We start from the raw sequence: 14,505 nt of genomic DNA on the forward strand, positions 1-14,505 counted from the left end.
ATCAATCTTGACTTAAAAATAAATACACCTCATGAGTCTCTAGATTAGCTACTGCCCTACAAACATTATGGTAAATAGCTAAAGACTCTTCACATTTATGATGATCCTTTTCATGCTTTCAAGCAAATGCACTGCATCCTTTTTTCATCTGCCCATTGTATCCATAATCCATGATCAACAAGCAACTGAACGTTAGTTAATGTTGATCGATGCCAACAGTGCATCCATTATATTCACTCTGAACTGAAATCTATTTAGTTGGTTTTTCCACCAAGCAGTGTTCAACTAGAACATGACACTCAACCAACCCATATCATACGTTTACCTAGATCTTCAATATAAAGAATTCTTGGAGCAGCATTGAGTGAGATACAGGGAGCATAATCTTCTCAAAACAGATGAGCAATTAATTTCTGAGGAAGGGTCACTGGACCTGGAACATTAACATTGATTTCTCTCCGCAGATGCTGCCAAACCTATTGAGCTTTTCCAACAACTTGAGTGCAATTCTTTACAGTTTGCACAAATTACTACTGACCTAATTAGCCACTTTTCCACTGATCACATTTGAGCAAAATTTGTGAATTATGTCTCAGAGCTGGTTTGGTTTAAATACACAGAAAATGGAATGGGAAGTAAATTGATTGGATTGAAGAACACAAATACTCAAACAAAAACAAAGAAAACACAATGGTAATGGAGTGTAGGTTTTCCTTTGTTTGGTCTGAATGCATTCTGCAATTTAAAATCTTACCTTATTTTGTCTCTCGCCTGCTCAAATCTACATTTTCTATAGAGTTAACTGGCAGGCCACAAACTGAGATTTTAAGGTTCATTGGAGTCCAATGGAACCATACAATTTTGTTTTCCTTTTATTTTCACTCTATTTCATCAAACTATAAACATATTTCTGTGAAGTAAAAGATATTTCCAGATTTTTTATCTGGATTTGAAGATTGCTTAAAACTCATGAATGCTAATAAGTCTGAATATCTATGTTAATTAAAACAAAAGCTGTCTCATATTAGTTAAAAGAAAAAAATTGAATTCATGGGACAGGAGGATTTCAAGGTTGTTAACATTGATTTTCTAACAGCTAAATTGTGGATTAAGTAAGTAGTTCCTGGGTTGTTATTCTTCATTTATTAATATTAGACTCAGATAATTAGACATTTTGATCACAAATTTAAATGGATATCGAATGACTGCATTTCTGTAACTATGCATTTTCATAGATTCTTACATTCGGTAATAAGGGTCATAATTATTTCTTAATATCATGGTGCTTCATTAGCTGAAGTAACTGTCGTTTGCAAATATTTAAACATCCGTAAGCTCCAAAACAGATAAAGATGAAAGATGTATGTGGCACATTTACACTCAGAGCAGAAAATGATATCCCACGACATCCCAATATACATGACAAATATAGGCAAGTGATGTTTTAAAACGTACACAATACCCTTATCCTCACTTTAACATCTCCAAGGTCTAAATCAGTCTTAGGAGACCAAGCCATTTTTTAAACTCTTCAACCAGCAAGTTATTTCATCATTATTTACCCAAAATTTATCCTGACTAAAATAAATGTTTTCCAACAGAATCACTCATTTTGAACAGTCAGGAGAAGACATGGAACAGCATTCTGAAAATCCTAAAACTCACGTTTTGCCAGACTGGAAGCTGTCGGCTTAAAATAAGTGCCCCAGATATTCAAATTTGTGTAGATTAACATTACAGTACTGAATTTTCCCCCATTTTGAACAGTCTTATTTGCCCTTTCACAGGCAAAGATAACCTTTGAGTATTCAATACTTTTCATCTCTTTGTGGCATTTGAAAATTAGCTGGGTTTATTAAAAAATTTACTGCTGCTCCATAACAGTAATTAACAAATCGACAGGACTGCAACTCTCAGCCTGCCTCTCACCTTTAATGACTCATGCTTATATACACTCAGGTACCTCTGCACTCCCTTCAAAGTTGTACCATTTATTTTTGTAAAATCTTTGCATACTTCCTGTCAAAATGAATCACTGCTCATTTCTCTATGCTGAGCTTCATCTGCAACCCATCCACCACTTTCCTATGTCCTTTTCAAATTCGACACTTACCTGTATTTTAGTTTGGCTAACTTTAATAAATCTGATTATTGGATAAAAAAGTTCTTTAGAGGGTTGATTAAGGTGAAGGGGTCAAACATTTGCCTAGCACGCTTTAATTAATACTGTTTACAAAGTATTCACCATTTTGATGAAAACTTTAAACATAAGCAGAAAAGCCTATCTTTGACAAAAGGCATCCTCCCAAATGTCGGAAATGTTGTGGATGCTGCAAAATTGAAATAAATACAGAAAGTGTCACAGAAACTCAGCAGGTCTGGCAGCTTGAGTGGAGAGATAACCCAAGTTAATGTTTCAAAACCAACATGATTATTCTTCAAAACAGTCTCAGGATTAATTAACTATCAAATTGCACGGATTGTATTTGGTCTGAAAAGCTGAAGTGAACAATATCAACAATGGTGAAGAATCTGGTTTCCATTTAATACACAGGTGCCAAATCCTTTATAAGGCATATGGTTGATATTCTGAACGTACACCAAGTCCCCATTTAATGTTGCCTTGTTTTATGTTGGTTCACTCTATTGTCGGACAGTTGTTGGCATTGTTTAGCACATGTGTTCCATTCTAAACTCCTTTCACACTGGTCTGATGCAGAGCTACATGACCTAACTGATATCACTTTGAAGCAAACTCCCACTTCTCAATCCTTTCATGAACCCACTCCCCATGGGAACCAGCCAGGAAGAATTGATAATAGATATTATGACCTCCTTCATTGCTCTTTCTTGCCATTAAAGAGTTCTAAAATATAATAAGTTTATAAATCCTTACATTCATAATACTTTTCTCTTCACATCTGTATAGTTGCACTTCTTAAAAATTACACATTATACGCTTATTTCTTCAGCATTACTTGCATTTTGATCAACTTGTAATTGTAATATGCCTTAATATTCTCAACCACATTAATACCCCAAGCTACAACACTGCTATTTCTATTGTGAAAATTATGAACGCCATCACCAGTTGCAGCAGTGCTCACAAGTGAATGGGAATACAGGTTTGCAGCGCCGCACCACTGCAAAGCAACCAAATGGCAACTTCAGGCACCATATCTGATTCTTCAGTGTCAAGTTATTTCCAGGGTTTACAGCCTACACAACATGTTTCCAGAGCCACCCAATCCAGCCACTTACTTCGCCCAGGCCAAAAGTTCACTGATGCCCATCCAAAAATAAACTATAGTCCATCCCCAGTGCTGGTGCTACACATGCTCCATACACCTGTTGGGTACTGTGTCTGAGCATAACCATTCACCATAGTGAGTGAAGACTGGGAAAAAAGGTGGTGAAGAGGAGCTACAAGGAGACAGTAAGGATTGCAGATGCTGGAAGCCAGAGTCAATAGATGTGGAGCTGGAGAAGCACAGGTCAGACAGCATTGGAGCAGGAAAGATGATGTTTTGGGCCAGTCTTGATGAAGGGTGCCAGCTCAAACATCTACTTTGCTGCTCCTCTGATGCTGTCTGACCTGCTGTGCTTCTCCAGCTCCACATCTCTTGAAGAATAGCTATATCAAGAAAGGATAACATTCCCCCCCACCCCCGTCTTTTTTCCAATCACTCTTCCAGTACCAGTCACTGTGAGTGCCAAATGTACATGCTCAGGTGCTGACATTACTGTGCATGAAACAGTGACTTTGGAACATACATGCAGACACATTCTGCAGTCTGTCACAGACAGTGATATCATTGCATATGCAAAAGCAAGCTATCATTGTTAGTATTCACAATAATGACTTCTAACAGAAACACAGAGCAACACATTTAACTACAAGAGGCAGATGAGGAAAGGCGACAACTCCTGATCAAAAAGGTGGTCGATATTAAATTGCTTTTAATGGGGTGTTGAGTGGATGGAATGCCAGAGGCGCATTATTGAGGTCTCGCTCCTATGCCACTAATTTTGCGAGGAGGGTGATAATAAATTCAGGTCATGATTAACTTATTGTTTTTGTTAAAGTGAACAGGACATAGAAATAATCTTGTCACATTGTTGAATAGATGCCAACCAGCAGCAAAAGGCAGGCAGATACTGTGCTCCACTGAATGGTCGTTCAATAGCTAAAATCTATTTGATAAAGTTGAGGCCATACACATACCTGGTTCAATTACATTTCTTCTGTTGATTTTGGAACATATGCAACTTCTTCAAACAGATTCAGCTGCAATATCAGAGCCAGCTTGTTCAGGAGAAATGTTACAAAACCTGTCTTCACACACAGGGCGGTTGAAAGGTGAATCACACTTCCAAAGATATGAACTCTTGAAATTATTTGCTAAGTCAAAGCTACTCAGGTCTTAAGAGTTAAGATGTGGACCACCTGTGATCTCAATGAATGGCTTATTCCTGCTCTTATGTTTTTAATGGAGAGCAGATTTCAAAATTCCCCTAATTTTTTGGCAAAATAAAAGTGTCGGTCAGGTACACCAAAAATGCACGGGAAATTAATTTTCAACTTGCAGGCTTAAAAGAATGCTACATTTGACAATACCAATGAATGCTGATTGTAAAAAGTTCTGTTCTGATGAGCTAAGATCATCTTTGATTATGTGATAATGGGATAAATACTTGTTACAATTCTAGCTCAATGAACGAAAAGAAGAAAGTTTGAAATTCTTGGAGTCCTTGCTTTCCATTGCAACACCTTCTCAGAATTCTCAGTAGAATAAAACAAAATAAACTCATAAATCATAAGGAGTATTTTGAACTAAAGAATCTGTCATATTTCTTTTGATCAAGGTTACTATCTGCAAAAGGAGAAAATCAAAAATCTATTGAATAGAATTAGAATTAAAATTGAATTACAAATTATAATCTAACCAATTCTGACCAAATCCATTTACTGACTCAAACATAATAATCGCTTTTAAAGTGATTAATCATCTACATTAGCTTTTCAGCCCAAACCCAGAATGTAACACCTTGGCATGTCAGACACAACCTTAAGTGTCAGAAACATAAGGAGTAATTTTAACAGGAGAAGTAGTGGAAAACAAATGGAAGGATCAAGTGCAGACCTGAAGTGTTGGAAGTATTTTGACATTTTTATATTAACTCTTTCTGTTAAGTCAAAGAGGCACATTCTTCAAACGGACAACTACAGCAAGTATGTTCACTGCCCTTATACCATTTGCATTTGAATTTCAATTCATGCAGGCAAAATTATCATCCTTGTTACCAAAGAGTTTTAACCTCAATGTATGTCCAATTTTTGCAGTTTGTAATAATCAGGAACTCCTGCACAGAAACTCTATAAACAGTCACTTCCTTGGTGTTATGTTTAGATTAGATTAGATTACTTACAGTGTAGAAACAGGCCCTTCGGCCCAACAAGTCCACACCGCCCCGCCGAAGCGCAACCCACCCATACTCCTACATCTACCCCTTACCTAACACTACGGGCAATTTAGCATGGCCAATTCACCTGACCTGCACATCTTTGGACTGTGGGAGGAAACCGGAGCACCCGGAGGAAACCCACGCAGACATGGGGAGAACGTGCAAACTCCACACAGTCAGTCGCCTGAGGCGGGAATTGAACCCGGGTCTCTGGCGCTGAGAGGCAGCAGTGCTAGCCACTGTGCCACCGTGCCGCCCACTTACAGTCTTACATGTCTTACAGTTAATATGCAGTTGTGTGTTTAGGAGACATGTCCATGAAATCAACACCATGTCATAGCAAGTGACCTAGTATACAAATCTCAAAACACCAATTTAAGTAAAGCAACTTGAAGCATGGCACGCCAATAAGACCAGTCACTGCCTGTGGTGAAAAAGGGGGAAGAATACCATGTTTTGGACAAGTAAATTGCAACTGGTTCTGGGACATTCAGCCTCAGGAGGCAAAATGCACTCAACACTAGCATGACAAGGTTGGGTTGCCAGGGAAAGTTACTTAGTCCTTTTTATTTACATGAATGTAGCATATTTTAGGTCTTCTAAAAGAGGGGCTGACAGTTAAGATAAATTAATGAGTTTAGTTTATAATTGGTATTCTAAATTGATTTGCAGACTGAAAAAATGGTGAAGCATTCAATGACACGTTATGGAGATGCAATATTCAGTTTAAAGCATACAGGTTGCTTTTAGTGTGAACAGCTGTCCCACAATTTTACTATTTGTCCTACATCCCTTTGTACATCTCTCTGGGATGCCATTTGTCCCATATTGGGTGGGTGCGTGTGTCTGTGTGGTAGGTGCGTGTGTCTGTGTGGTAGGTTTCCCTTTTTGTCCTTGCTTCTGCTGTTGCCCGGAAGTGTAGACAAAGTTCAGAGAAACCAGGACTGCTAGTTGACATGAGATCTCTTTACCAATGAGACAGGGTCGAGCTTCCCACCTCCAACATCCCTTCCAGCACCCCTTATTCTCTTTCCCCAACAGTTAGTCACCCAAGTGTTGTTATCCCATCATTCATTATGAAGTCCAGGCATCATGCTGAATACAGCATATACAGACTTCACAGGCAGTATGCAGCATGGCTAAACTCTCAAAAATATCTAAGGCAGACCTGAAATTCGCCACACTCCCAACTCTTATACTTCTATTTACAAATTATCATCATTTATTAACAAGTGGAAGTGGAGTGTAACAGAAGCAGACAATTAGTGACAACATTTGGAGTGAGGTAATGTCGTGGTCAGACATTGAGAAAAATGACATTGTCAAGCAGATATAGTAAAGGATGCAGTTTTAATAGTAATTGTGTCTCATCCGATGATAGTTTGCAAGACCAATAAAAATTACAGCCTGCAATGCCATCAGAACTCAAGATTACATCTCTTTATATGCATGTGATATTGATGTCACCATGTTTGCCTCTGTAACAGCAATGGCAGCACCTGTCAACTCACTCTGCCCTCTTGCCAGTAAAGGTTTTCAGAAATAATTATGGAAGTTAGTATACACTAAATCTCATTTTTGCCTCATACAACAAGGTTTCTTTTTATAAAAAGAAAGGGGACTTTTACAAAAAGACCAAGATGCTGAAATTTGTATCTAATTCACAAGATTTAAACTTTGTGGGACAATCTACAATGCATCTTACAAGGAGTGATACTCACTGTAACTTCTGAGTTTCCAAGTTACTTTGCATATGTTTATACTCCAAAAGGGGCTGTCAGTTTCAGTTGAACAATGGCAATTTCTATGATATTATCAGAAGAAGATCTGTGCTGTCATTTTAAACTGAGTTTGCACAGTAAATGATCTCAATCAACTTCCTGACCATGGTCTCAATTTGGTTGTCTGAAATACAAATCTACCCATTTATGCAGCTAAATTGATTAGAAAGTTGATTATTATTGCAAAAATGACCGTGTAACTACAAATGTGCAATATCTTTTTCAGCATAGGAGAACTTCACATGCAGCTTTTTAAACTCCCACGTTACTTCTTTTGAAATGATAGACTATAAAAGCACAGAAAGTGGCTATTTGACCTGTTGTGTCTGTGCCAAGCACTATGCATTAAATCAGCAATCCTACTTTCTGCCCTTTACCCATAACTCTGCAAATAATGTTGTTTCAGGTAATTATCCAATTCACAAGTGCCAATTTTATCTGACTCCAACCCTCTCACTCTCGGGCAATGTATTCCAGGTCCTAGCGATTCATTATGTCAAAGTGTCTTTTGTTGAAAGAAATAATTGGATCTTTGTCAATCACTTTAAATGGGTATCCTGTAAACTGGAACAGCTTTTCCATCTAAGCTGCTGAAATCTCGAGTTTGAATATTTTTAACAAACCTTTTCTCAAACTTATCTTCTCTAAGTAGAAAAATCTCAGCTTCTCCAAACTGTCAAAATAACCCAGATCTCTAATCCCATAAAAAACGCTAAGGAATTAAAATAAGTGCAGAGAAGATTTATGAGAATAGTTTCAGGTATTAGGAATAAATTGGAGAACTAGGAGTTGTTTTCCACAGAGAACATGTTGAGGCGATTTGATGGAAACGTTCAAAATCCTCAAGGATCTAGTAAGGATACATGATGACAGAAATTTTTCCCATTGGTTAAAAAGGTGGCTGACAGTAAAAAGGGGTGTCACCAACATTCTCAGCATCTTCCAGCAAATACAGCTAACACTGTCCACTTTCCCCAAGTATTAAAACCCAAAGGCTTTTTCCAAGTTTTCACAGATACTCCAACACCAAACCTGTGACCTTTCCACTCTTCCAAGGACATCTGTGTTCTGACTCCAACACTTAGCTACCTACTAATTCCTAGAATTTTCTCCTAAGCTCCAACCATTCATTGCTCTCGACTTTCACCAAGTCCCCTACACAGCATCTGTGTTGTTCAGCTTCCTTCGCAAGACGGGATGGTTGTTAAATGATGGGGCATTTCAGGGAGATGCTGATTGGTGGTGAGAGTGGGTGAGAGGTTGACTGAGGGTGGGAATGAGTGAGTGCATCTGCAATAAGTAATTGGGAGATTGAGTTTGCGTGAGTCTTGCAAATGAGTGCGAGATGGGGAGACCAGCAGGTCTAAGTTGATTGGGAGGGGAACAGTGAGAATACTGGGCTGCGGCTGATGTGGAGTGAGTAAGAATGACGGACGTTTAAGTGAGGAGAGAGCATGAGCGTACAAGGAGAGAGAGACGGAGAGAGAGAGACGGAGAGAGAGAGACGGAGAGAGAGAGACGGAGGAGAGAGAGACGGAGAGAGAGAGACGGAGAGAGAGAGACGGAGAGAGAGAGACGGAGAGAGAGAGAGGGAGAGAGAGAGGGAGAGAGAGAGGGAGAGAGAGAGAGACGGAGAGAGGGGGAGAGAGAGAAGAGACGGAGGGAGGGGGGAGAGGAGAGAGAGACAGAGACAGAGAGAGAGAGACAGAGACAGAGAGAGAGAGAGAGAGAGAGAGAGAGAGACAGAGAGAGAGAGAGAGAGACAGAGAGAGAGAGAGAGAGAGAGAGAGAGAGACAGAGAGAGAGAGAGAGAGACAGAGAGAGAGAGAGACAGAGAGAGAGAGAGAGACAGAGAGAGAGAGAGAGACAGAGAGAGAGAGAGAGACAGAGAGAGAGAGAGAGACAGAGAGAGAGAGAGAGAGACAGAGAGAGAGAGAGAGACAGAGAGAGAGAGAGAGACAGAGAGAGAGAGAGAGACAGAGAGAGAGAGAGAGACAGAGAGAGAGAGAGAGGACAGAGAGAGAGAGGAGACAGAGAGAGAGAGACAGAGAGAGAGAGACAGGGAGAGACAGAGAGAGAGACAGAGAGAGAGACAGACAGACAGAGACAGACAGAGACAGACAGAGACAGACAGAGACAGACAGAGACAGACAGAGACAGACAGAGACAGACACAGTGAGAGAGAGACAGAGACAGACAGACAGACAGAGACAGACAGAGACAGACACAGTGAGAGAGAGACAGAGAGAGAGAGAGAGAGAGAGACAGACAGAGAGACAGTCAGCGAGCGAGACAGACAGAGAGAGAGCGAGAGCGCGCGCGAGAGAGAGAGCGAGAGCGCGCGCGAAGAGAGAGAGCGAGAGGCGCGCGCGAGAGAGAGAGCGAGAGCGCGCGCGAGAGAGAGCGAGAGCGCGCGCGAGAGAGAGAGCGAGAGCCGCGCGCGAGAGAGAGAGCGAGAGCGCGCGCGAGAGAGAGAGCGAGAGCGCGCGCGAGAGAGAGAGCGAGAGCGCGCGCGAGAGAGAGAGCGAGAGCGGCGCGCGAGAGAGAGAGCGAGAGCGCGCGCAGAGAGAGAGAGCGATGAGCGCTGCGCGAGAGAGAGAGCGAGAGCGCGCGCGCGGAGAGAGAGAGCGGAGAGCGCGCGCGAGAGAGAGAGCGAGAGCGCGCGCGAGAGAGCGAGCGAAGAGCGCGCGGCGAGAGAGCGAGCGAGCGCGCAGCGCGCGAGAGAGCGAGCGTGCGCGAGAGAGAGAGAGAGCGAGCGCGCGCGAGAGAGAGAGCGAGCGGAGCGCGCTCGCGCGAGAGAGAGAGCCAGCGAGCGAGCGAGCGCGAGAGAGAGAGAGCGAGAGCGCGCGCAGCGAGAGAGAGAGAGCGAGAGCGCGCGCGCGAGAGAGAGAGAGCGAGAGCGCGCGCGCGAGAGAGAGAGAGCGAGAGCGCGCGCGCGCGAGAGAGAGAGAGCGAGAGCGCGCGCGCGAGAGAGAGAGGAGCGAGAGCGCGCGAGAGAGAGAGAGCGAGAGCGCGCGCGGAGAGAGAGAGAGCGAGAGCGCGCGCGCGGCGAGAGAGAGAGCTGAGAGCGCGCGCGCGCGCGAGAGAGAGAGAGAGAGAGAGAGCGAGAGCGCGCGGCGCGCGCGAGAGAGAGAGAGAGAGCGAGAGCGCGCGCGCGCGAGAGAGAGAGAGCGAGAGCGCGCGCGAGAGAGAGAGAGAGCGAGAGCGCGCGCGAGAGAGAGAGAGAGAGCGAGAGCGCGCGCGCGAGAGAGAGAGAGCGGAGAGCGCGCGCGCGAGAGAGAGAGAGCGAGAGCGCGCGGCGCGAGAGAGAGAGAGCGAGGAGCGCGCGCGCGAGAGAGAGAGAGCGAGAGCTCGGCGCGAGAGAGAGCGAGAGCGCGCGCGGAGAGAGAGAGAGCGAGAGCGCCGGCTTGCGAGAGAGAGAGAGCGAGAGCGCGCGCTGCGAGAGAGAGAGAGCGAGAGCGCGCGCGCGAGAGAGAGAGAGCGAGAGCGCCTGCGCGCGAGAGAGAGAGAGCGAGAGCGCGCGCGCGAGAGAGAGAGCGAGAGCGCGCGCGCGAGAGAGAGAGCGAGAGCGCGCGCTGAGAGAGAGAGAGAGCGAGAGCCGGAGAGCGAGAGCGCGCGCGAGAGAGAGAGAGCGAGAGCGCGCGCGAGAGAGAGAGCGAAGCGCGCGGCGAGAGAGAGAGAGAGAGGCGCGCGCGAGAGAGCGAGAGCCGAGAGCGCGAGAGAGAGAGAGCGAGAGCGCGCGGCGCGAGAGAGAGAGAGCGAGAGCGCCGCGCGAGAGAGACGAGAGCCGAGAGCGCGCGCGAGAGAGAGAGAGCGAGAGCGCGCGCGAGAGAGCGAGTAAGAGCGCGCGCGAAAGAGAGAGCGAGAGCGCGCGCGAAAGAGAGCGAGCGAGCGCGAGAGAGAGAGAGCGAGCGCGCGCGAGAGAGAGCGAGAGCGAGCGCGAGAGAGAGAAAGCGCGCGCGAGAGAGAGAGCGAGCCGCCGCGCGAGAGAGAGAGCGAGAGCGCGCGAGAGAGAGAGCGAGAGCGCGCGCGGGGAGAGAGAGAGAGCGAGAGCGCGCGCGGGGAGAGAGAGAGAGCGAGAGCGCGCGCGGGAGAGAGAGAGAGCGAGAGCGCGCGCGGGAGAGAGAGAGAGCGAGAGCGCGCGCGCGAGAGAGAGAGAGAGCGAGAGCGCGCGCGCGGAGAGAGAGAGAGCGAGAGCGCGCGCGGGGAGAGAGAGAGAGCGAGAGCGCGCGCGGGAGAGAGAGAGAGCGAGAGCGCGCGCGCGAGAGAGAGAGAGCGAGAGCGCGCGCGAGAGAGAGAGAGCGCGAGAGCGCGCGCGAGAGAGAGAGAGCGAGAGCGCGCGCGAGAGAGAGAGCGAGAGCGCGCGCGAAAGAGAGAGAGCGAGCGAGAGAGAGAGAGCGAGAGCGCGCGCTGCGAGAGAGAGCGAGAGCGCAGCGCGCGAGAGAGAGAGAGCGAGAGCGCGCGCGCGAGAGAGAGAGCGAGAGCGCGCGCGCGAGAGAGAGAGCGAGAGCGCGCGCGCGAGAGAGAGAGCGAGAGCGCGCGCGCGAGAGAGAGCGAGAGCGCGCAGCGAAAGAGAGAGAGCGAGCGCGAGAGAGAGAGAGCGAGCGCGCGCGAGAGAGAGAGCGAGAGCGAGCGCGAAAGAGAGAGCGAGAGCGCGCGCGAAAGAGAGAGAGCGAGCGCGCGCGAAAGAGAGAGAGCGAGCGCGAGAGAGAGAGATGCGAAGCGCGCGCGAGAGAGAGAGAGCGCGAGCGCGCGCTGCGGCGAGAGAGAGCGCGAGAGAGAGCGAGCGAGCGCGAGAGAGAGAGGAGCGAGCGCGAGAGAGAGAGAGCGAGAGCGAGCGCGAGAGAGGAGAGCGAGCGCCTGCGCGCGAGAGAGAGAGCGAGAGCGGCGGCGAAGAGAGAGCGAGAGCGCGCGCGAGAGAGAGCGAGAGCGCGCGCGAGAGAGAGCGAGAGTCGCGCGCGAGAGAGAGAGAGCGAGAGCGTCGCGCGGAGAGAGAGAGAGCGAGAGCGCGCGCGGAGAGAGAGAGAGCGAGAGCGCGCGCGAGAGAGAGAGAGCGAGAGCGCGCGCGAGAGAGAGAGAGCGAGAGCTGCGCGCGAGAGAGAGAGAGCGAGAGCGCGCGCGAGAGAGAGAGAGCGAGAGCTCGCGCGAGAGAGAGAGAGCGAGAGCGCTGCGCGAGAGAGAGAGAGCGAGAGCGCGCGCGAGAGAGAGAGAGCGAGAGCGCGCGCGAGAGAGAGAGAGCGAGAGCGCGCGCGAGAGAGAGAGGAGCGAGAGCGCGCTGCGAGAGAGAGAGAGCGAGAGCGCTGCGCGAGAGAGAGAGAGCGAGAGCGCGCGCGAGAGAGAGAGAGCGAGAGCGCGCGCGAGAGAGAGAGAGCGGAGAGCGCGCGCGAGAGAGAGAGAGCGAGAGCGCGCGCGAGAGAGAGAGCGACGAGCGCGCGCGAGAGAGAGAGCGAGAGCGCACGCGCGAGAGAGAGAGAGAGAGAGAGCGAGAGCGCGCCGAGCGAGAGAGAGAGAGAGCGAGAGCGCGCGCGCGAGAGAGAGCGAGAGCGCGCGCGCGAGAGAGAGAGAGCGAGAGCGCGCGCGAGAGAGAGCGAGAGCGAGGAGCGCGCGCGAGAGAGAGAGAGCGAGAGCGCGCGCGAGAGAGAGAGCGCGAGAGCGAGAGCGCGCGCGAGAGAGCGAGAGCGAGAGCGCGCGCGAGAGAGCGAGAGCGAGACGCGCGCGAGAGAGCGAGAGCGAGAGCGCGCGCGAGAGAGCGAGAGCGAGGAGCGCGCGCGAGGAGAGCGAGAGCTGAGAGCGCGCGCGAGAGAGCGAGAGCGAGAGCGCGCGGCGAGAGAGCGAGAGCGAGAGCGCGCGCGAGAGAGAGAGAGCGAGAGCGCGCGAGAGAGAGAGAGAGAGCGAGAGCGCGCCGCGAGAGAGAGAGCGCGAGAGCGCGCGCGAGAGAGAGAGCGCGAGAGCGCGCGCCGAGAGAGAGAGCGCGAGAGCGCGCGCGAGAGAGAGAGAGCGAGAGCGCGCGCGAGAGAGAGAGTAAGAGCGCGCGCAGAGAGAGAGAGCGAGAGCGCGCGCGAAAGAGAGAGAGCGAGAGCGCGCGCGAAAGAGAGAGAGCGAGCGCGCTGCGAAAGAGAGAGAGCGAGCGCGAGGAGAGAGAGAGCGAGCGCCGCGCGAGAGAGAGAGAGCGCGAGCGCGCGCGCGAGAGAGAGAGCGCGAGAGAGAGCGAGCGAGCGCGAGAGAGAGAGAGCGAGCGCGGCGCGCGAGAGAGAGCGAGAGCCGAGCGCGAGAGAGAGAGCGAGGCGCGCGCGAGAGAGAGAGCGAGCGAGCTGCGCGAGAGAGAGAGAGCGAGAGCGCGCGCGAGAGAGAGAGAGAGAGAGCGAGAGCGCGCGCTGAGAGAGAGCGAGAGCGCGCGCGAGAGAGAGAGAGCGAGAGCTGCGCGCGAGAGAGGAGAGCGAGAGCGCGCGCGAGAGAGAGAGAGCGAGAGCGCGCGCGAGAGAGAGAGAGCGAGAGCGCGCGCGAGAGAGAGAGAGCGAGAGCGCGCGCGAGAGAGAGAGCGAGAGCGCGCGCGAGAGAGAGAGCGAGAGCGCGCGCGAGAGAGAGAGCGAGAGCGCGCGCGCGAGAGAGAGAGCGAGAGAGAGAGCGAGAGCGCGCGCGATAGAGAGAGCGAGAGCGCGCGCGATAGAGAGAGCGAGAGCGCGCAGCGCGAGAGAGAGAGCGAGAGCGCGCGCGAGAGAAGAAGTGTGCGCGCGCGAGAGAAAGCGACAGCGCGAGTGAGAGAGCACGCGCGAGAGCGAGAGAGAGCGAGCGAGCGCGAGAGTCAGAGAGAGCGAGAGAGCGAGAGTGCGAGAACGTGAGAGAGACAGACACAGAGAGCGCGAGAGAGAGAGCGAGAGCGCGAGAGAGAGAGCGAGAGAACGCGAGAGAGCGAGACAGCAAGTGCGCGCGCGCCGTGAGCGAGAAAGCGAGAGCGAGCGAGCGAGCGCGAGAGTCAGAGTGCGAGCGAGAGCGCGAGACGTGAGAGAGACAGAGACACAGATAGAAAGAGAGAGAGACAGACAGAGAAAGAGAGAGACAGAGAGAGAGAGAGAGACAGAGAGAGACAGAGAGAGACAGAGAGAGGACAGAGAGAGACAGAGAGAGACAGAGAGAGACAGGGAGAGACAGGGAGAGACAGGGAGAGAGAGACGGACACAGAGAGACAGAGACAGACAGAGAGAGAGACAGACAGAGAGAGAGACAGACAGAGAGAGAGACAGACAGAGAGAGAGACAGA

General features: G+C 49.5%; 1 protein-coding gene across 1 annotated transcript in view; it reads right to left on the bottom strand.

The window, feature by feature from the left end:
• The window catches only part of lamc1 (laminin, gamma 1), a 481,608-nt gene that overhangs the window by 240,128 nt on the left and 226,975 nt on the right, over window positions 1–14,505 (bottom strand). The window lies entirely within an intron of this gene.

The sequence above is a fragment of the Chiloscyllium punctatum genome, chromosome 7 (genome assembly GCF_047496795.1).
Source record: "Chiloscyllium punctatum isolate Juve2018m chromosome 7, sChiPun1.3, whole genome shotgun sequence".
Lineage (NCBI taxonomy): Eukaryota > Metazoa > Chordata > Chondrichthyes > Orectolobiformes > Hemiscylliidae > Chiloscyllium > Chiloscyllium punctatum.